Source organism: Mesoplodon bidens (assembly GCF_964165515.1).
Source record: "Mesoplodon bidens genome assembly, chromosome: 9".
Classification (NCBI taxonomy): domain Eukaryota; kingdom Metazoa; phylum Chordata; class Mammalia; order Artiodactyla; family Ziphiidae; genus Mesoplodon; species Mesoplodon bidens.
In genome coordinates this window covers 60,297,786-60,319,954 of record NC_138166.1, presented here as the reverse complement: position 1 = coordinate 60,319,954, position 22,169 = coordinate 60,297,786, and the positions used below count along the sequence as shown (strand labels likewise).

At 38.9% G+C, this 22,169-nt stretch overlaps 1 pseudogene across 1 annotated transcript; it reads left to right on the top strand.

Annotated features, from left to right (window-relative positions):
• Positions 1-1,182: 1,182 nt before the first annotated feature.
• LOC308622496 (protein FAM32A-like) lies at positions 1,183-1,892 on the top strand (annotated as a pseudogene). Its single transcript has one exon. The product of its transcript is annotated as a protein FAM32A-like (transcript).
• Positions 1,893-22,169: the final 20,277 nt, after the last annotated feature.

The following is a 22,169-nucleotide window of genomic DNA, read 5'->3' as shown; positions in this document are numbered from 1 at the left end:
TTCTTATATGTGGACGCTAAAAAACAAAAACAAGCTAGTGAACATAACACAAAAGAAACAGACTCACAGACAAGAGAACAAACTAGTGGTTATCATCAGTGGGGAAAGGAAAGGGAGGAGGAGCAAGATAGAGGTAGGGGACTAAGAGGCACAAATTACCATGTATAAAATAAATAAGCTGTAAGTATGTATTGTACAGCACAGGGAATATAGCCAATATTTTATAGTAACTCTAAATGGAGTATAAACTTTAAAAATTGTGAATCACTATGTTGTACACCTGAAACATGTAATACTGTAAATCAACTATACCTCAATTTTTAAAAAGCACATACAGTTGTATTTCTTTGTTGCTATTATTCCTAGCGTAGCCTCGATAACTTTTTTTTTTTTTTTTGGCTGTGTTGTGCAACATTCGGGATCTTAGTTCCCTGACCAGGGATCAAACACGTGCCCCTTGTATTGGGAGCATGGAGTCTTCACCACTGGACTCACAGGGAAGTCCCAATAACTCATATTAATTAAACTTTAAACCACAATAATTAACTTCCATTTATAATGACCCAAAGATGTATCCTCTCTGTAGCATATGAAAATAAGAAGCAAAGTATATAAAATTAAATAGTGGTTACTAGTCAACATTTTGGTATTCTAACTTACCTGGTTGTATGTACCAGAAAGCCAAACCAGCTTAAGAAAAAAGGAAATACACAGGGTCTGGTAACTGAGAAGTTTAGGAGTGGAATAACTTTGGCATGGTTGACTCTAGCTGCTCAAATAAAGTCACTGGGCATCTGTCTCTTTTCATCTCTTGGTTCTGTTTTCCTCTGAGCTGGCCTTGTTCTTCAGAGCCATCTGCCTTCTCATAATGAAAAGAAAGTCCCTAGCAGCACTAAGCTCACATGATCCTTAGTGTCTAGCAGCTCAGAAAATGGAGATTCAGATCATCTCTTTTAGTATCTGATTATTCTCCCTAAAAGGTCCTTAAGTAGCTCTACCCTGAGCAGAAGCCCATCCCTAGGCCAATAGCTGACTCCAGAGGTCTGGGATACTCCAAATGCTCAGCCTGGACCACCTGCCCACCCCTGTGATCATTTAGAATAGGGGGCAGGTGTTCTCTGCCCCAAGCATGATGCTCACTGTTTTCATGAAAAGGCAGTCTTGAAACTTCAGCAGGGCACCATGGAGGCCTACGAGCAGATCCAAAAGGAACCCCTGAAGCTGAAAGGCGTCACAGAGCTCAGAGTGACTAAGCGGAAGAAGAAAAAGAACAAAGACAAGGTGAAACTCCTGTAAGCGATGGGAACGAGCAAAAAGAACGAGGAGGAGAAGTGGCGCAGCCTGGACAAACGGACACTAGCCCAGGTGGCCTCTGAGAAGAAGCAGGAGAAATGGCAAATGGAAAGAAAGGATCCTGAAGAAAGCATCCAAAACCCACAAGCAGAGAGTAGAAGACTTCAACAGACCCCTGGACACATGCACGGAGCGCTATGACATTCCTAAAGTTAGCTGAACAAAGTAGCCTCCCCATCTGGGGTACGGAGTAGCATCGAGGAGAAGCAGAAGGCAAAGTTGGGATTATGTTTGGTGCCTTTGGCATTTTCTAGAAATATTCTCTTACACACATCCTTATGTCTTTTGCTTGAGACAGTGCTTTTCAAAGCTGTATGTCCTCATTCTGGAACTTGATTGAAGTAAGATTGTCCTTTTACTCCATTTTGATTTCTCGGTAGGACGTAGAAGAGAAAGCTTTTTAGCTTGGAAAGTTTACCCAGAGATTAAGGTTATTTCTGTGTAAGTGCTGTGGAAAAGTGTTTTTACCCCCGAGTTGCATCTGACTCTTTTGACAGGCAGCCAGCTGGCTTTGCCTAGATGAAACCAACTCCAGAGGACAAGAAGCTAATGCCAGCGTGGCCTGCAGCATGTAGAATGCTGTAAGGCCCTGCAGGGACTGCCCTTCCAAGCTCCCTCTAGCTTGGGGCTCATGCTCTCCCATCCAGGGTCCAGGGAAGCCACTTGTAGCTTCGTGGCCTTCAGACTACCTCCTCAGCCACCTGGACACTGAGACAACGTGGCCTGGGAAACAGAACAACCACCTAAGGCAAGGATGGAACGTACATCTTGTCCCTTTCTGAAGCTGTGGCCAGTGTGTAGCCTCTTCCCCCAATGTCCCCATTCCAGACATGTCTAGTGGGTGTTGCCATGGCAGACATTGCCAGTGGAGCACAGAATTCTTTGTAATGGAACAACCTGCCTTCTTACCCTCCACCCTGGGCTCCAAGCAGCTCCCCGTATTTATTCAGAGTTGGCACATAACGTGTTTGGCGTTCCTGGCCTCAGGACACCTCAGGGGTGATGGGACCAACGCAGAGCTCCAGAACAGACAGACATGGGTGCAGTTGAAAGGAAGGATTGAGGTTCCTATGCTGGAGAGCCAGGATCTTTGAGGGCCTATGTGTACCCACCAGATGAAGATCAAATTGCATATGCTATTGGGAGAAAGCGTGTTGACATAGATGCTGAAAGAATAAGAAAGTCAGAAAAGAAAAACCAAGTGTTGGGTTTGGGACTGTCATATGTGAAATGCAGAATAAAACAAAAAAGTTATTAAAAAAAAAAGAAAAGGCAGCCTTGTTTAGCGGAAAGAACACTAGACTGATATTCAAAATACCTTGGTTTTGCTTCTGGCTCTGCCACCTCCTAACTGTGTGACCTTGGGCAGGCAACTTCACTTCCTCAGACACCAGGATTTTGTGGTGAATGAATGAATGGGTTGGATTAGATGATTCCAGACTTAAATGTCTATAAATGTGTTTCATTAATTCAGAAAGAATCAAGGTTTATTTGTCTGTTTGGGGGCTCAAAACAAGATGTAGATGTAAGTTCTAGTAGTCCTAGGCAATAACAGAAACTTATTCAAGCTAGGTTAAGCAAAAGAAAAAAAAGTCGGGAGAACTTTGTACAAAAATCCAGAGGATCTCACAGAACCCAAGGACAGAAGTGGATGTCACGAAAGCCAAGCAGCAGGAACTAGAAAACTACCAGGAACTATTATTTTCTCTCAGTCTCTGTCTCTCCCTCTCCCTTCCTACCTCTCTCTTGCTCTCTCTCTCTCTAACCAGATCATTTTTTTCCCCTTTTCCCTTTATTTTGCACATCAGTTCTGTTCTCCTCTTTAAATGTTTACTTTCTCTGCTTCTCCCGGCATGTGGATGAGAATGGTTTTCCATGATGGCAGCTTCTGCTCTTCAGTTTCCATAACCCTCATTCCAGCTAAAAGGCACAACACAATCATCCCTGAATCTCACCTCCAAGTCTGATTGCCTCACCTCAGGTCATGTGTCCATTCATGGCCAGCAAAGCAGGGTCATCAGGGTCATCAATCATAAACATGGCTGCCTCATGGAGATGGAGATGTTCTCAATGAAATGGGGGTACTGAACTGGGAAGACACCCCCAAAGGTATCTATTTCAACAGTTAGGGTAATTTTTTTTACTGAGAAATGCAAGGTACTATTGTTAAGAAAGAAGAACTCAACAAGAAATAACAAATGTCGGAGAGGATGTGGAGAAAAAGGAACTTTTGTACACTGTTGGTGGGAATGTAAAGTGGTGTAGCCACTATGGAAAACAGCATGTAAGTTCCTTAAAAAATTAAAAATAGGGCTTCCCTGGTGGCGCAGTGGTTGAGAGTCCGCCTTGCGATGCAGGGGACACGGGTTCGTGCCCCGGTCCGGGAGGATCCCACATGCCACGGAGCGGCTGGGCCCGTGAGCCATGGCTGCTGAGCCTGTGTGTCCGGAGCCTGTGCTCCGCAACGGGAGAGGCCACAACAGTGAGAGGCCCACGTACCACAAAAAAAAAAAAAATTAAAAATAGAACTACCATATGATCCAGCAACTCCATTTTTGGGTATTTATCTGAAGAAAATGAAAACACTAACTTGAAAAGATATATGAACCCTCATGTTCATTGCAGCATTATTTATAATAGCTAAGACATGGAAGCAGTCTAAGTGTCCATCAATGGATGAATGGATAAAGAAGATGTCATACACACACAGACGTATATACATACACAATGGAATTTTATTCAGCCATGAAAAAGAAGGACCTCTTGCCACTTTTGACCACATGGATGGATCTTGAGGACATTATGCTAAGGGAAATAAGACAGACAGAGAAAGACAAATTCCATATGATCTCACTAATATGCTGAAACAAAAAAACAAGTAAAACGGCTCATAGATACTGAGAACAGATTGGTGGTTGCCAGAGGTGGTGGGGGGGAGTGGGTGAAATGGGTCAAAGTGTGGTCAAAAGTACAAACTTCCAGTTATAAAATAAGTAAGTCCTGGGGATGTACAGCATGGTGGCTTCAGTTAACAATACTGTATTGTATATTTGAAAGCTGCTAAGAGAGTAGAGTTTAAAAGTTCTCATTACACACACAAAAAAATTGTAGCTACATGTGGTGAATGATATTCACCAGACTTATTGTGGTGATCATTTCACAATACTTGTATATATAGAAATTACATAATTATGTTGTACACCGAAAACTAATATAATGTTATATGTCGATTATATCTCAATTTTTTAACAAGGAAAAAGAAAGAACTTTACAACTGTAAGGCTTTTAGATAGATAAACATGAGTTAAAAAAAAAACTTCTTGGAAGGGGATGGATTCATAGAGTATAGGAAACTGAGAGTGAGTCATAATAACACCATTTTAAAAACGCAGTAGGAAAAAAAACACAGTGGGAAGTGTAACTAAAAGTATAACATAAATAGTTTTAGTGTCTTGTATGATTTATATATATTTGGCAATGAGGGTTCTGATATATCAATATGTGGATCTGGTGGTGTTTCTTTTCTGAACTCAATTAGAAAACCAGATGGATCAATTTCCAACAGCAGCTCCCAAGCTAATATGTTCTGATCCCACCTCTTAGAAGAAAGGCCATCTGACGGAATGCCCAGGTGGAATCACAAGGCATTTCATACTGATATCCTCATTTCTGGTCATACCTCTTATAGTTATTTATAAATAAATATTTATATTATATATAGAGAGAAATAAATCTGGAGATTTCATAGAAATGGAATCATATAATACGTGTGGTCTTTCGTGTCTGGCTTCTTCCATTTAGTACAGATATGCCACATTTTTTTATCCATTCATCAGCTGATGGACATTTGGGTTGTTTCCACCTTTTGGCTATTGTGAATAGTGCTGCTGTGAATATTTGTGTATGAGCTCTTGTTTGAACACCTGTTTTCAATTCTTTTGGGTATACACCCAGGAATGGAATTGCTGGGTCATATGATAATTCTATGTTTAACTTATTAAGAAACTGCCAAAATGTTTTCCAGAGCGGCCGTACCATTTTACATTCTCACCAGGGTTACATGATGAGGGTTATAATTTCTCCACATCCTGGCCAACATTTCTTTTCCATTTTTTGACTACAGCTAACCTAGTGAGTATGAAGAGAGAATCTCAAGGTGGTTCTGAGTTGCCTTTCTCTAATAACTAAGTTCTTAGGCCTTTGATTGCACAGAAAAGATTGTTTACTCTCAGAGGCATGGATTGTACCTTAGAGGTTTAATATTCTCAGGGCTGAGAATACAGTAGGTGATTTAATCATTACCTGTTGACAAATCTTTCATTTGGCAAACATTTACAAGCAGAGTCTGGGCTTCCTGTGAGCTCAGCACCAATCAAAAAGAGTTCTATTTAGCTTCAGGAGGTCAAAAGATCAGAGTACATGGATACATTCTAAAGACTCTATGACAACAGGCCCCTAAGAAGGCAAATTCACACCTCAACATGACACAGCAGTGGAAGCTTTAGAAGCAATCTGATCCATGGCACCAAATGGTGGCTGAAGGTCAATTACAATTAAAATCGGTATTGGCTTCTGTTTTCATCTCCCTTTTCATTTTTAATAAAATGTGTCTTGGCAGAAATCTCTTAAGGCAGTTGGGTGCCCACATTGTAGAGGTGTTTGGTGGGTTAATGTGAGCCAAACACTTCATGATGATAAGACGTCCGCTGCAACTGAAGAGTCAGGTGCTCTTATTAATGAGACTTTTAATTCTGAGCATTTACTCCATGCAAGATCCTGTCCCAGGCAATTTATTAATAGCTGAGAACGTAATGCGCAGCTTTCAGACATTATCTCAATCTTAATAAATAGCTCTTTCCTCCGCTGCAGCACTGCTTCTGTCTGGGCTCAGATCTGAGCTCTGCCCCTCACTAGCTATGAGATTTAACCTCTGTGAACATCCATTTCCTTATCTGTAAAAATAGAAATTAAAATGCCCATTTCTTAGGTTGTTTTTAGGATGAGCTAGGATAACCTGGTTAACTTACTACAATGTCTGGTACCTGGAGAGACGTTAATAATGTTAGCTCTCTTTGCCTTCATTTAGAAGTAAGGATATTATAGATATTATTCCTCCTACTTTGTAGATGGGAGAAGTGAGGCACAAGCCTCACAGTGAATGAGTCATCATCCTGTCTTCCCAGCTCACAGCCATTTCCAGCTCCTTGAGGACTGCACGCTGAACCAGGGTGATGGACCAGAGCAGTCATGTTTGTACCACAGGCATGGCCTTCAGGTCATTGCTGATTGAATTGAGGGAGACAGGCATGGGATTCAAGTGGGCCAATCAGATTCTTGTGTAAGAATTTGGAATTGAGACCAAGAGACAGAAAGTTAGAATCTGTATGTGGTTAGAACCGTGTCACATAATTTAGGATCTTGATGCCACTATATTCTGGCATATGGATGGGGGAGTGCAGAAAGTTGGTCCTCAGAGAGAGAAGAGGGAAGTAGATGTGCAGAAAGAAGCAGCAATGAGAGCCTAGAAGAGACCCCAGTGGTTTTCCAGTACTTGGTTCTAGTATTTTCTGAGCCCAGCTCACACATTTTCCCTTGGATTCCATGAGACACCCACCTACAGACTTATAATAAATTCCCTCAGGTCTCTTCTCGGAGTTTGGTGGGCAAGATTTCACAGGCCACCAAACTCCAGTGAGCAAGTGACTGAACTTTATTTCCTGTAACATAATTACATTTGAGTTCTCATTCCACCCGATGGCAGAAAAGCAGTCAAGTTCAGCTCCAGGTAAACTCAGTCATTTTAGCGTTTTTTGGGCATTTTAGGTTTCACTCAATTCAGGGTATCTTCACACATTTCCTTCTCACCATAGTGTCATCTCCAGACTTCTTGGGCATCCTTCTTGCCATCAAGAGGAGGCACTTAGCCCACGCTCACCTCCCTGGAGAGAGGTGTAACCGCGGTACGATGCATTCCATCTGCTCTGGGGTCATCATGTCCTTGCAGCCACTCTCCAGCCACCTGATTCTGCACCACAGCCCTCTACAGCTCTTTGCTCACTGTCAGACACTTTTGTGCCCCTTTTAGGAACTCACTAGCATCCAAATCTTTTTATTTATTTATTTATTTTTAATGAATTTATTATTTTTTTTGCGGTACACGGGCCTCTCACTGTTGTGGCCTCTCCTGTTACGGAGCACAGGCTCCGGACGCACAGGCTCAGTGGCCATGGCTCACGGGCCCAGCCGCTCCGCGGCATGTGGGATCCTCCCAGACCGGGGCACGAACCCATGTCCCCTGCATCGGCAGGCGGACTCACAACCACTGCGCCACCAGGGAGCCCTATCTTTTCATTTTTAATAAAAATGTTTTTGACAAAACCTGAACAATCTTTAGTCTGCAGGAAGTAGAGCCTTGTAGTTATTCTTCTGATTTCTTTCTAATATCTTGCTTACAACATAAACTTTGTGCATTGATCTTTTGGGGGGAGAGTCTTTGGAAACTTGAAATTCCTTTTTCTTTCAAAAATCCTGGCTGTTGTAAATCAAAAGTGTTAGACTTTAAGACTATTGTTTCTACTATAAATTTCAAGAGCCTAAGTTGGAACTAATCGGAGTTTTAAGAACCTAATTTGGAACTCAAATCCATTTGGCTGAGATACTGCATAGTGGTGACTTAACTGGGGAGGGCCAAGGATTAACTTATAGGAAATGCACATTTTGTCATGCTGCATGGGTTTGCGTTGATTTCTTGATTACTGTGAGCTGGATAAACACTGGCTTCCCAAGAATGCTTTCCATCCTTCGACCCTGTCTGCCTTTTAGAATTTCCAGGATTATCTCCTCTGTAATGTTCCATCTGCTTTCCACAATCCTTGTGTCACTTGGTGCACAGATACTGGTGGGCACATGGAAAGGGTGAGCCAAAGTTAGACCTGCATTTGCAAGACCACGTGAAACCCAACGCTCATTCTCCTGAAGCCAGGCTGCTTTTAGAAAGAGAGAAGAGGAATGCCATTCCATCACGCATGCTTATCATTCCCCAACTTTGGTTTCAAACCATCTTTATACCCTGGCCCATGGAGAAACTTGCCATTAAATTCTGTTCTCTCACAGCCCTTATATAGCAATTGTGCTGGGGACCACTTCAGACATTCCAAGCTTCACTAAGACAGCAATTTTCTAACATGAAAGCTAGAATGGGGGAGGATCTAAGATTTAGTTGCAGCAAATTGGAGACCAGACAATATAATCAACTTATTCAGAATAGTCAGTGAAAATCAGCTCTACGGGAGAGACACAACATTGTCATAAAATGCAATGCATCTATCAGTTAGGATTATAGGGGTCTTAGAGTAAGTATTCCCTTTGTTACTTCTAGGTCACGGGGTACAGAAAAGTAAATTTAATGAATTTTAATGATATAATAAAAATATAATATCACATGAAAAAAGTAGTTAAACAGATATACACATATGAATCCAGTTATTCATATATATATATATATATATATATATACACACACACATACACATATATGTGTATCTAGACACATATAAGAATAAAAGATGGAAGCAGTAAACAGTGATCACTTCTAGGTAGTGGTATCATGGGTTGTTTACATTTTCTTCCTAACATTTTAACATGTGGCCCAAATTTTTCATTACTCTTATCAAGAGAAAATAATTAACATCATCCTTTTTTAAAGGGTGAAATGGGACTTCCAATCTCATAAGAGGAGGGGAAATGATAATCTGAAAGCTCTCCTGCCACATTGCCTAGAAATGTTTGATAAAATATAGCAAAAGTTATTTTAAATACCTGAGTGAACTAGTAAGAGAGAAGGGAAGGCCCAGGTGTGTCAGTTAGAAATAGGAAAGCCAGTGGCAAGGATGTGAGATGCTGCTGGAACTGGGATTGGGGCCTGGATCCCTGAATAAAGCAGTTTTTAAAGGGTTGTACTCTCATTGAAAGAGTAGATTAGGAAAAGTATCAATCCACTGGCATACAGACAAAAAGGTATTTGTATGCTTTTCTCTGGGTGGGAAAAAGGTCCATCTGAGAAACAAAATCTCCAGGTTTGTTTCTACTCCAACTCTGGAGGTTTAAATTTGCAGATGGTCCAGGAACCATGATTCTAACTGACCTCCAAGGTGATAAAATGACCAAAAACTTGGTCCAGATATGGTGATCTCTCCATAGCAAACGCAAAGCAGCTCTTGAGTGATACACCCCAAACCCAGGCCACAGGGGAGTCTCACAGAAAAAGTCTTCTCTAAAGAGGAGCTCACAAACAAAAATGATGAAATACAGAAGGACAAAATCCTCCATGAGAGTCAGCAGACACAATAAATAACACCACAGATTCCCTAAAACTCTGCATAATAGAATGACAATTTGTTTTTGTTGTTGTTTGTTCATTTGTTTGTTTGAGTACAGGAGTGGCATGATCTGATGTAATATTCCACTGTATATATGTGACACATCTAGAATGACAATTTGAAAGAGAATGTAAAATAATCACCTTTAAAAGTCTTAAAAGGCCTGAACGATGTAATTAAAACACAAAGGGGCATCCCTGGTGGCACAGTGGTTAAGAATTCATCTGCCAATGCAGGGGACATGGGTTCGAGCCCTGGTCCGGGAAGATCCCACATGCCACGGAGCAACTAAGCCCGTGCGCCACAACTACTGAGCCTGAGCCTGCGAGTCACAACTACTGAAGCCCGTGCGCCTAAAGCCCGTGCTCTGCAATGAGAGAAGCCACCGCAGTGAGAAGCCCACGCACCACAACGAAGAGTAGCCCCCACTCGCCGCAACTAGAGAAAGCCCGCATGGAGCAATGAAGACCCAATGCAGCCAAAAATAAATAAATAAATAAATAAATTTTTTAAAAAGGGTTTGTTTAAAAAAAGAAAACACCAAAAAAAGAACAAGCCCTATGAAAGGCACTTTGCATGACAGTTACAAGTACAAAATCTGGAGCTAAACTGCTAGGTTCAAACCCCAGCCCTATCACCCACTAGCTGGATGGTACCACCTATTAGCTTGATTTCTTGATTACTGTGAGCTGAAAACCCTGGTCTCCCAAGAATGCCTTCCATCCTTTGACCTTGCCTGCCTCTTAGAATTTCCAGGATTATCTCCTCTGTAATGTTCAATCTGCTTTCCACAATCATATTAATTGGGGTGAGTCACTTAATATTTCTGTGCCTCAGGTCCCTCCTCTATAAAGTGGGAATATTAATGGTACTTACATCAACGGGGTGTTGTGAGGATTAAATGTGTTAATATATGTAAAGTGCTTAGAAGACTGCCTATCAAACTATATCACGATCTATATACAGAGAGATGGAAGTGGATAGATATAGTTATATATTGTATCAGTATATATATAATATATATTCTAAATGTTTATATACTAAATCCATGAATTTAAAAATAGACTCAGATATCAGACACAAAAACCCAGCCATATGCTGTTCATAACAAGGACACTTAAAATCTAATAACTCAGAAAGACTAAAAAAAAATGAAATAGCAAAAAAATTATACCAGGTAAATACACATTTTTTAAAAATTGAGAGCACATACTCAGTAGCAACAACAGAGGCCAGAAGACAGTAATTATGTTGATATTAGACAAGAAAGACTTTGAAATTTAAAAAATTTTTTAGATAAAGAAGGTCACTGCAAAATGAAAACATGAACAATTCACCAGGAATATTCAACAGTTCTGATGTTCTAAGCACCAAATAATATAGCATCATTGACAGAATGACATGGTAAAAATGGACAAATTCATATTTAGAATGTGGCAGGCAAAAATAGAATATGGAAGATTTGAACAACACAATTTACATGACTCGGTGTATACCAAAAAAGTCAAGGTTTTCTGAATACAGTGTATTACAATTTGAAATTAGTAAACAAGATAACTCAAAAAAAAACATTAAAAACACACTTCTAAATAGCTTCTTTGTCAAGAAAGAGACTTTAAGGGAAATAAATACATATTTATCACTAAAGGACAGTGAAATTAACACATGATAATGCATGTGGGATGCAGCTAAAGCAGACCTTGAGTCACTTATGACCTTAATTGCATACATTAGAAAGGAAGAAAGCCTGAAAAGTAATAAGAGAAACGTCCATCTTCCAGTTGTAAAACAAATATGACAAACTCCAAAAAGTAGAAGCTAGGAAACAGTAAAAATCAAAACAGAAATGAATTAAAAAAAAAAAGTTGTCTTTAAAAAAGTTAAAATAAGATGACACTGAATAGCTGAAACAATCTTGAAAAAGAACGAAGTTGGGGGGACTTCCCTGGTGGTCCAGTGGTAAAGAATCTGCGTTACAATGTGGGTTTGATCCCTGGTCAGGGAACTAAGATCCCACATGTCGCAGGGCAACTAAGCCCACGTGACACAACTACTGAGCCCGTGTGCCGCAAACTACAGAGCCCACGCGCCCTGGAGCCTGCGCATCACAACCAAAGAAGAGAAAACCCGCACGCCACAACTAAAGAGAAGCCCACACACCACAACGAAGAGCTTGCACGTCGCAATGAAAGATCCCGCATGCCTCAAGGAAGATCCCGCGTGCTGCGACTAAGACGCAATGCAGCCAAAAATAAATAAATAAATAAATAAACAAATAAATAAAAAATAATAAATCTTAAAAAAAAAAGAATGAAGTTGGGGGACTTACTCTTTACAATTTCAAAATTTACTACAAAGCTCTGGAAATCAAGAAAGTGTGGCATTAATAAACTGTTATATTAATGGTCAATCAATTTTTAACAAACATGCCAAGAAAATTCAATGGGGAAAGAATAGTTTTTTCCACAGATGGTGCTGGGACAACTAGATATCCACATGAAAAAGGATGAAAGTGGACCCCTATCTTATATTATATATAAAAAATTAACTCAAAGTGGATCAGAGATCTAAAAATAGAAAATTCTTAGATGAAAGCATAAGAGTAAATCTTCATGATTTTAGACTATGACTTCTTATATACAATACCAAAAGCACAAGCAATAAAATAAAAATGTTGATAAATTGGACTTTATCAAAATAAAAGAATTCTGAGTTTCAAGTGATAACACCAAAAAAGTGAAAAGACAACCCACAGACTGCAAGAAAACATTTGAAAGTCATATATCTGGAAAGGGACTTGTACCCAGAATATATAAAGAACTCTTACAACTCAATAATATAAAAATAAATAACTCAATTAAAATTGGGCAAATGATTTGAATAGACATTTCTCTAGTGAAGATATACAAATGGCCAGTAAGCGTATGAAAAGATGCTCAACATCATTAGTCATTAGGGAAATCAAATTATTTGCAAATCAAAATGATGACATACCACTGTGCACCCACTAAGATGGCTATAGTAATAAAAGAATAATAATAACAAGTGTTGGCGAAGATGTGGAGAAATTGTAACCCTCATTAATGGCTGGTAAATCAGAAAATGATGCAACCACTTTAGAAAACAGCTTAATGTCAAATATGGAGTTACCAGTTACCATAGGACCAAGCAATTCTGCTTCTAGGTATATATCCAAGAGAAATGAAAACGTTTGTCCCCACAAATACTGGTCCACAAATATTCATAGCGGCATTATTCATAACAGACAAAAAATGGAAACAATCCAAATGTCCATCAACTGGTGAATGGATAAACAAAATGTGGCACATCCATACAACAGAATACATTTCAGCAATAAATAAAGCAGAATAAAGTACTGATGTATGTTACAATATGGATGAATCTCAAAAACATGCTAAGTGAAAGAAGCCAGTCATAAAAGACCAAATATTGTATAATTCTATTTATATGAAAGATTAAGAACAGGAAAATCCATGGAGACAAAAAGCAGATTACTTGTTCCCTAGGGCTGGAGGAATGGGGAATGATTGCTTAATGGGCACAGGGTTATTTTTGAGGGTGATAAAAAATTTTTTAAATTAGATTATGGTGAGGACTATGTAACTCTGTAAATATGATAAAAACCATTTAATTGTGCACTTTAAATGAGTGAACTTTATGGTATGTAACTATGATTGCATTTTGAAAAATTAAATAAGATGAGATAAATGCAATGTGCTATCCTGGATTGGATCCTGAAACAGAATCCTGGAACAGAAAAGGAACACAATGAAAAAATTGGTAAAGTCTGAGTAATCTTTGTACTAACATTAGGGATGATGGGTGATAATAATACAGGAATTCTGTATTAACTTTGCAACTTTCCTATAAACATGAAATTATTCCAAAATGAAAGTAAAACAGAACCATGGCAAACCTTTAGTGTGCTTGATCTAGAGATATGGGGCGGGGGGCGGGTAGAGGAGGCACAAATAAATAGTTAGGAGAGACACACAGGATATAAACTATAAACAGTGGAGGTGTAAACCTAATACTGAGAACTATTGTGTACTACTGCTGTGCAAGGTAGGTTCCTTCACTGTCACCACCTGAAAGTTCTCTGGGCTCAGGATGACTTCCACAACGTGACACAGTTTGAGATAAAGAACAGGCCCTATTGGGGGAAACCTACAACACAAGGGTCAGCAGAAGAGACGAGAAATGTGGTTCACTGTCTTCCCATCACTGCATGGAGAGTCATGTCAGGACCTGAGCGTGTGTCAGTGGGAGGCAAACGACTGCTTGGCAGAGTGATCTGGGTTCAAGTGCTTGATGTTTATAGCAGCTGCTGAGAAAGCCAGTTGCCCAGCACCTGGAAACCTGGGGTTGGGGGTGTGGGCTGTGGGAAGCTGCAGGTGCTCCTGCCAAAGGAAGGGAGCTACTGATCCAGTGGGAAGCTGATTTTGGGTGTGATCCCTCCCTCTAGGAGAAGGTGGTACAGGCGTAGCTGGCTTCTTGTCCAGTCTACCCAGAGTAAGCTCTCAGGGTTATTTTTGCACGGTTGTACTTGACATTCATAACCAGTAAATTGAAAATATACACAAAATGCATGGTTTCTTAGAAAAATACAACTTAATGAAACCACTCAAGAAGAAATATAATTTTGTCTTAGATTTATAACTTGAACCAGGAGTTTTAAAATCCACCTTCCTCTCTTAACAAGAAAGAAAAGGAAGAAAGAACGAATAAAACAGCCCATTAAGCCCAGAAGACTTTATCAGACACAAACTTCAAAGAACAGATCATTGTTTTCTGAAACAAACTGTTCCAGTGAATACAAAATGAGGGAACACTGCTCACCTCATTCTATGAAGTAAAATAATTCTGATAGCAAAATCAGATAAGGAAGGTATGATAAAGTAATAATTAAAGGCTAATCTCACTTCCAAATATAGGTGCAAAAATCCTAAGTAAAATTTAGTCACATGAATCCAGAAATGCCTATTAAAAATATATCATTACCAAGTTGGAGTCATCTTAGGAATGCAAAGATAATTAAAATTAGAAAGTCTATTAAGAAGATTTATTATATTAACTGGTTAAAGGAGAGAACCATATGATCATCTCAATAAATGTAGGAAAACTTTTGACAATATTCAACCTTGTTTCACAAATATCCATAGCAAACTAGAGTAGAAAGCAAATTCCTTAGCCTGGTAAATGGTAGCTACAAAAATTATAGCAATTTTCAAAATTACACAGCAAAAATTATACATAATGGTGAAATGCTGAAGGCATTTCCTTTCAGACCAGGAACAATGGAGATTTGTTCTATCACTACTTCTATTCAGCATTGTACTGGGGTTTTTCACTAGTGTGATAATACAAGAAAAAGAAATAAAAATTATAAAGATTGAAAAGGAAAAACTAAGAAATACAAAAGAATCTACAGACTACTAGAAATAAGGGTTTTTCAAGGTTATTGAAGGCAAAACAGATATGTAAAATCAGTAACACTGCTGTTTACCAGCAACAAAAATTATAAAATGTAATTTTTTAAAAAGATAGATTTTCAAAGGCAACTCTAAAATATAAGGTACTAGGAATAAATACAACAAAAAATGCACAAGATTTTTATCACTAAAATTATAAAACTTTATTTATCAAAAAAGTTTTTTAAAAACTTTATTGAAGAACATAGTAGAATACCTAAATAGATGGAAATATAAACCATATTTATTGATGGGAAGATGTAATTTTGTAGCAATGGAAGTTTCTCTCCAAATCAGTCTGTTAGTATGATTATAATAAAAATTCTAACAAGATATTTATCAGAACTTGAGAAGATGATCCTTAAATTCTTACAGAAGATTAAAGGATGAAGAATAGCCAAAACTCTTTTTAAGAGGAAACACAAGGTGTGTGTGTGTGTGTGTGTGTGTGTGTGTGTGTGTAGTGGAGGAAACTGATTCCAACAGATCATCACTTTCTTTAAAGAACAGTGTGGAATTGGTCCAGAGAGAGACAATCAAGCAAATGGAATAGAACAGAGTCTAGTATTAAACTCATGTATATATGATAGTGGTGGCATTTAAATTACAGGAAAAGGATAGCTCCAGTGGTGCTAAGACTAGTGGCTATCCATAAGGAAAAGATAACAGTAATCCAAACCACACCTCATACACAATTTCTGGATGATTTTAAAGGCCTAAAGGTGAAAAATTATAAAATTATTGGGAAAAATATCAATGATGTTCTGGTGATATTTGTATATGGAATTATTTTCTAAACCAAACACAACAAGCACTAATCATAAAGGAAAAATGATAATTTGATTATATTAAAATTAAAAACTTGTTTTATAACAAAATCCATGAGATACAAAGTGAAAAGACAAGCCACCAACCAAGAGAAGATATTTGCTACTCATATGACCAATATAATCAGAATTAAAAATATTTGCTACTCATATGACCAATATAACCAGAATTAAAAAAAAAGATAAACGACCTAAGAGAAAAATGACAAAAAGTATGAATAAGCAGTATCAGGAGGAAGAACCCTGAATGTCAGTAAACATACGAAACCATGCTCACCCACCCCCTTTTTTTAGCCATTTTTATTTCTTCATTTGTGAATTATCTAGTCATAGCCTTTGTAACTTTTTCTATTGTGTTTTGCATCTTTTCTAACTGATTTGAGGGAATTCATGATTTTGAACTTACCATTTTGGTCTGGCTCTTCTGACCTTGTAACGTTGGCCCTGCTGTTTTAACACTGTTGTTCCTTAGAACATGTTTGTTTGTTTGTTTTTAATAACTTTTAAAATTTAAATATGATTTACATACATTTGAAACTTTGTTCCAAATTCACAAAGATAGTGCCCTAAGTTTCCTCATAGAACCTTTAGACTTATAAAACTTTTACATTCAGTTGTGTGATCTTGAATTATTTTTTGTGTGGTGTAAGGTATGGGTTGAGGTTCACTTTTTTTCCCGTATAGATAGGCAGTTGTTCCAGCACATTTTGTTGAAAAGATCTGCCATTCATCATTGAACTTCTTTGATATTTTGACCAAAAATTAATTGACTATATAAATGTGGGTTTATTTCTGAACTCTCTCTTGTTCCTTGATTCTTTATACCATACCATCTTAATTACTACAGCTTTATAGAAAGTCTTGTAATTAGCTAATGTAAGTCCTCCAACTTTGTTAACTTTCAAGATTCCTCTGGTTATTCTAGGCCCTGTACATTTTCACATAAATTTTAGAATTAGTTCATCAATTTCTGCAAAATCCTACTGGTATTTTTTAGACAGGTTTATTGAGATATAACCCATATACCACACAATTCACCCATTTAAAGGTTACAAGTCAAGAGTAAAATTCAAGTATGCAATTCAAAGTATAGAATTCATGCAATGATGTTTGGTATATTGCTTTATTAAGTTAAAAATTTGTGAAAAAATATGTAATATAAAATTTGCCATTTTAATCACGTTTAAGTAAGCATTAAGTACATTCACAATGTAGTACAAACATCACCAATATCTAGTTCTGAAACATTTTCATCATCCCAAACAGAAATTCTGTAACCTGTGTGCAATAACTCCCCATTACCCTTCCTCCCAGCCCCTGGTAATCTCTAATCTACTTTCTGTCTCAATTAAATTTGCTTACTCTAGATATTTCATGTAAATGTAATTGTAAAATGTTTGTTCTTTTGTGTTTGGCTTACTTCATTTAGTATAATGTTTCCAAGATTTGTCCATGTTATAGCAAGTATCAGAACATCACTCCTTTTTTTTTATGGCTGAATAATCCAGTTTGTACAGACGACATTCTGTTTACCAGTTCATGTATTGATAGACATTTGGGTTATTTCCACTTTTGGTTATTGTGAATAATGCTGAAACGAATATTGGCATACAAGTGTCTGTTCAAGTCCCTGCTTTCAGTTCCCTTGGGTCTACGCTTGGGAGTGGAATGCTGGGTCTTACGGTAATTCTATGTTCAGTTTCTTTTGAGAAACTGCCAAACTGTTTCCATAGCACCAGCACCATTTTACATTCCCACCAGTAATGTACAAGGGTTTCAATTTCTCCATATTCTCTCCAATCCTTGTTATGTTTTTTGTTTGTTTGTTTGTTTTTCATTATAGCCATCCTAATAGGTGTGAAGTGATATCTCATTGTTGCTTTCATTACACTTCTCTAATGACTAATGACGTTGGGTATCTTTTCACATTGTTAATGGCCATTTATATATCTTCTTTGGAGAAACGGCTATTTCTCTTTTGCCTATTTTTTAAATCAGGTTGTCTGTCTTTTTGTTATTGAGTTATGTGTTCTATTTATAGTCTGGATACAAGTCCCTTATCGGGTATACGGTTTGCAAATATTTTCTCCTATTTTGTAGTTTGGCCTTTCACTTTCTTGACAATGTCTTTGATGAACAAAAGTTTTTTACTTTGATGAAATTCAATTTATTTATTTGTTATTGGTGTTGCTGCTCATGCTTTTGGTATCATATCTACATGCTAGTATTTTTACTGGGATTACAATGAATCTTTAGATCAATTTTGGAAGAAATGACATTGTGATACTGTGATTTATAATAAGAAATATATCGCATTTCTTCCATCTGGCTGTTCCTGAGTTATATCCTTTTATAATAAACTGGTAAGTGTAAGTAAAATGTTTCTCTGAGTTCTGTGAACTAATTTAGCAAGTTAATTGAACCCAAGAATGGGGCTGTAGTCAGTGAGAGGCACAGGTAACAATCTGGACTTGTGATTGGCATCTGAAGTCAGGGGAGGGTAGTCTTGCAGGACTGAGCCCTTAACCTGTGGAATTTGACGTTTTCTCTAGGTAGATAATGTCAGAATTGAATTGAATTGAGTTGAATTGTAGGAAACCCAGCTGATATGAAAGAATTGCTTTGTGCCGTGATAAACACACACGCACACACACACACACACGTCAGAGGCATCCTGTCAATATCAGATCTTCTAACCCATAAACATGGTATAACTTTAAAAATTTATTTTAGGTCTTCTTTTTTTGTTTTTTTTTTTTTTTGCTGTACGCAGGTCTCTCTCACTGTTGTGGCCTCTCCCGTTGCGGAGCACAGGCTCCGGATGCGCAGGCTCAGCGGCCATGGCTCACGGGCCCAGCCGCTCCGCGGCATGTGGGATCTTCCTGGACCGGGGCACGAACCCATGTCCCCTGCATCGGCAGGCGGACTCTCTACCACTGTGCCACCAGGGAAGCACTATTTTAGGTCTTCTTTATCTTGTCTCAGACATACCTTGCAGTTTTCCGTGTAGAGGTTTTATACATATTTTATTAAATTTATTCTTGATTTTTTATGCTATTTTAAATGGCACTGCTTTTCAAATTTCATTTTCTAATTGTTTTTTGCTAGCATGTAGAAATACAACTTATTTTTCTATACTGATCTTGTCTCCTGCAAACATCCTATATTTAGCTATTAGCTCTAGTTGTCTTTGTAGAGTTCTTAGGGTTTTCTGCTGCAGACATACATCCTTTGCAAATAAAAGGTTTTACTTCTTTCTTTTCAATCTGTATACTTTTACTGTTTTGTTGCCTTACTGCACTGGCTAGGACCTCAACTTCAATAACGAATGGAAGTGGTGTGGTTAGAACAAACATCCTTACCTGTTCCTGATCTTTGGCGAGGGCGGGGCGGGGAAACATTCATTCATACTGTTAGGTATAACGCCACCCAGTGTTACAGGTTGAATTGTGTCCCTCCAAAAGATACGTTTAAATCCTAAATCCTGGCAGCTGTGAATCTGACCTTATTTGGAAACAGGGTCTTTGCAGATATAATCAAGTTAAGATGAGGTTATACAGAGTTAAGGTGGGCCCTAAATCCAATGACTGGTATTATAATCAGGAGAGAGAGATGTGGAGACACAAGGGGAAGACAGCCACTTAAAGATAAAGGCAGACATTGGAGGGATGCTGCCATAAGCCAAGGAACACAAGGACTGCTGACAAAACATCAGAAGCTAAGAAGAGGGAGCACAACCCTGCCAGCACTTTGATTTTGGACTTCTAGCCTCCAGAACTGAGAGAATAAATTTCTGTTGTTTTAAGCCAACTAGTTTGTGGTAATTTGCTACTGCCCTAGCAAACTAAAATACCTAGTTTTGTAGTAAAAGATGTTCATGAATTTTTGGTTTTGCTCTCGTCTGTTTTTATGTGGAAATTCAGAGACTGAAAAATTATACTGTTGCCATTCCCATCTTCCCAGAATCTTTCTTCAAGTCAATGATTTTGTTTTATGGTTATTAGCACATGGTTTAGCTTGGTGAATGTTCCATGTGTACTTGCAAAGAACGTGTATTTTGTAAATGGATGTAGTTTTCTACAAATGTCAATGAGGCTGAGTTGGTTGATAGTGTTTGTTAGGTCTTTGGTCACTTGCAACCAAAAGAGTGCTAACTGGTACGATGTTCTTTATGCTCCCACTTCATTGCCACTCCCTCTAGGGAGCCTTTGTGCTATGCCCTCAACTAAAAGGACACTCTCCCCTCTGGGATCCTGAAGCATTTTGTTTACACTTTTTGTAGAGCTTGTATTACATTCTGTTTTATAAGAAAGTAATTCAAGAACATGGTCTTATCTCCATTCCTAGACTGAAAATTCCTGGAGAGCAGGGTGTGTATGATTCATTCCTATGTCTGCAAGGCACCTATCACGGTGCCTTGCACACCATAGGTACTCACTTGTTTGCAGTGTTTTACTTCCTGCCTGGTTGTGGAGACTTCTGTCAATAGAACTCAGTTTTACAATGCAGGGACCGGCACGGGGCTATATTAGATAGATTTCACTTTTGGTGTGTGATTAAACATCTTATTTTCTAAACGTAAGATATTTTAAATAATTTTCTTTTAAAAGAAACTTCCTCTCCTACCAATCCTGAATGTTTAGCAGATTAAAACAAATAACTATAAGAAACTTAAAAGAAAAAGCCTTAAGTATAAGTGATGACATTTATGAATAGTCTAAAGATGTCCTTCCTGAGAATGTAATTTCCTTTCTGTCTACGTGCAATTAGAGTGAGCTGAGGAGGAATTAACTACATGTCAGAAGCAGGTACCTCTTTAACCACTCCACCACCACAACTTAACTAGTACTTGCCATGTGCCAGGCACAGTGCTATGTGCTATAGATATGTTCATCTCACATACTCCTCATAACAGCGCCATCTCAGTCTTAAAGACAAGGAAATAGAGATTCAAGGGGTTAAATGATTTGCCCAAGGTGACCCAGAGTGTAAATTACAAGGGCAGAGCCAGAATCCAGACCTGTCCATTCCAGTCCCATGCAGTTTCTACCCTCACGCTCAGGAAGATAAGAAGAGTACAGAAGGATCTGAACAAAATGTGAGCTCCCACTACGTGTCCAGGAGATTCGAACGTGGGCCGTGATGAAAATACCTACAAGCTTGTGCCTGTCCAGGTGAGTAAGGCAACACACCAGGGGATTTTCATACGCTGCCACATTTAATCCCTGCAAGGAAATCAAGAGCAGGGAGTGTCACCTCATTCTCTCGGTTTACAGAAGAGAAAGTGAAGCTCAGAGCAAGTAACTAGCTTACACAGAGCCCAGCAGGCAGGGATGGCAGAGCTAGGATCCAGCTCCAGGTGTCTGCTCTCCTACATCAGTCACTTAGTGGTAAGGATGTGGGCTCTGGAGTCAGCCTGTCTGGGCTCACGGCTCAGTGCCACCTCTCACATGCATGCTCCTTGGGCGGACAGAGCAGCATTTCTAAGCCTTAGTTTCTTCATATATAAATGTAGTTAATAATAATAGCATATACTTCCGGGTTATTCTGAGGGTTAAATAAGATACTTTGTATGAAGTTCTTCATACGGTTCTGGGTGGTACATGAAGATTCATTTATTGTAATTTAGGAAGGAGGTAAAGACGAACGGAAAGCAGAGACTCAGCCCAGTGTCCTGGTGCTGCTGCAGAGTCAAGCAGTTATGACTTAACTGGACCCCCAAGCTGGCCCTCGTTTAGGCACGTTGCTCATTTTCCTTCTGTTAACCACAGAAGATTGTGTCCACATATCATGTGGAGGCGGAAAGCATTGAGAGAGAAGGTGATAATACGGCCAAGCCAAATGTCTTGGACTCATTTGAAAATTGCTCAGGCTTTTTTCAGTTACAAGTGACAGAAGCAGGGGGAAGTGTTGCTTTGTACAACTGGGAGAGGCGGGCGTGGACCCGCCCCAGACACGGTCTGACACAGCACTCAGCAGCGTCTATCCACATCCTCTCGCTCTCTGCCCTCCGTGTTGCTGTTCCTCAGCTCTCTGCTGCCCCCATCCACCCCCTCCTGTCTCAGATCTCCACACGCAGCCAAGGGAGGCAGGCTGCCCATTCTTATGCCACCGCAGGT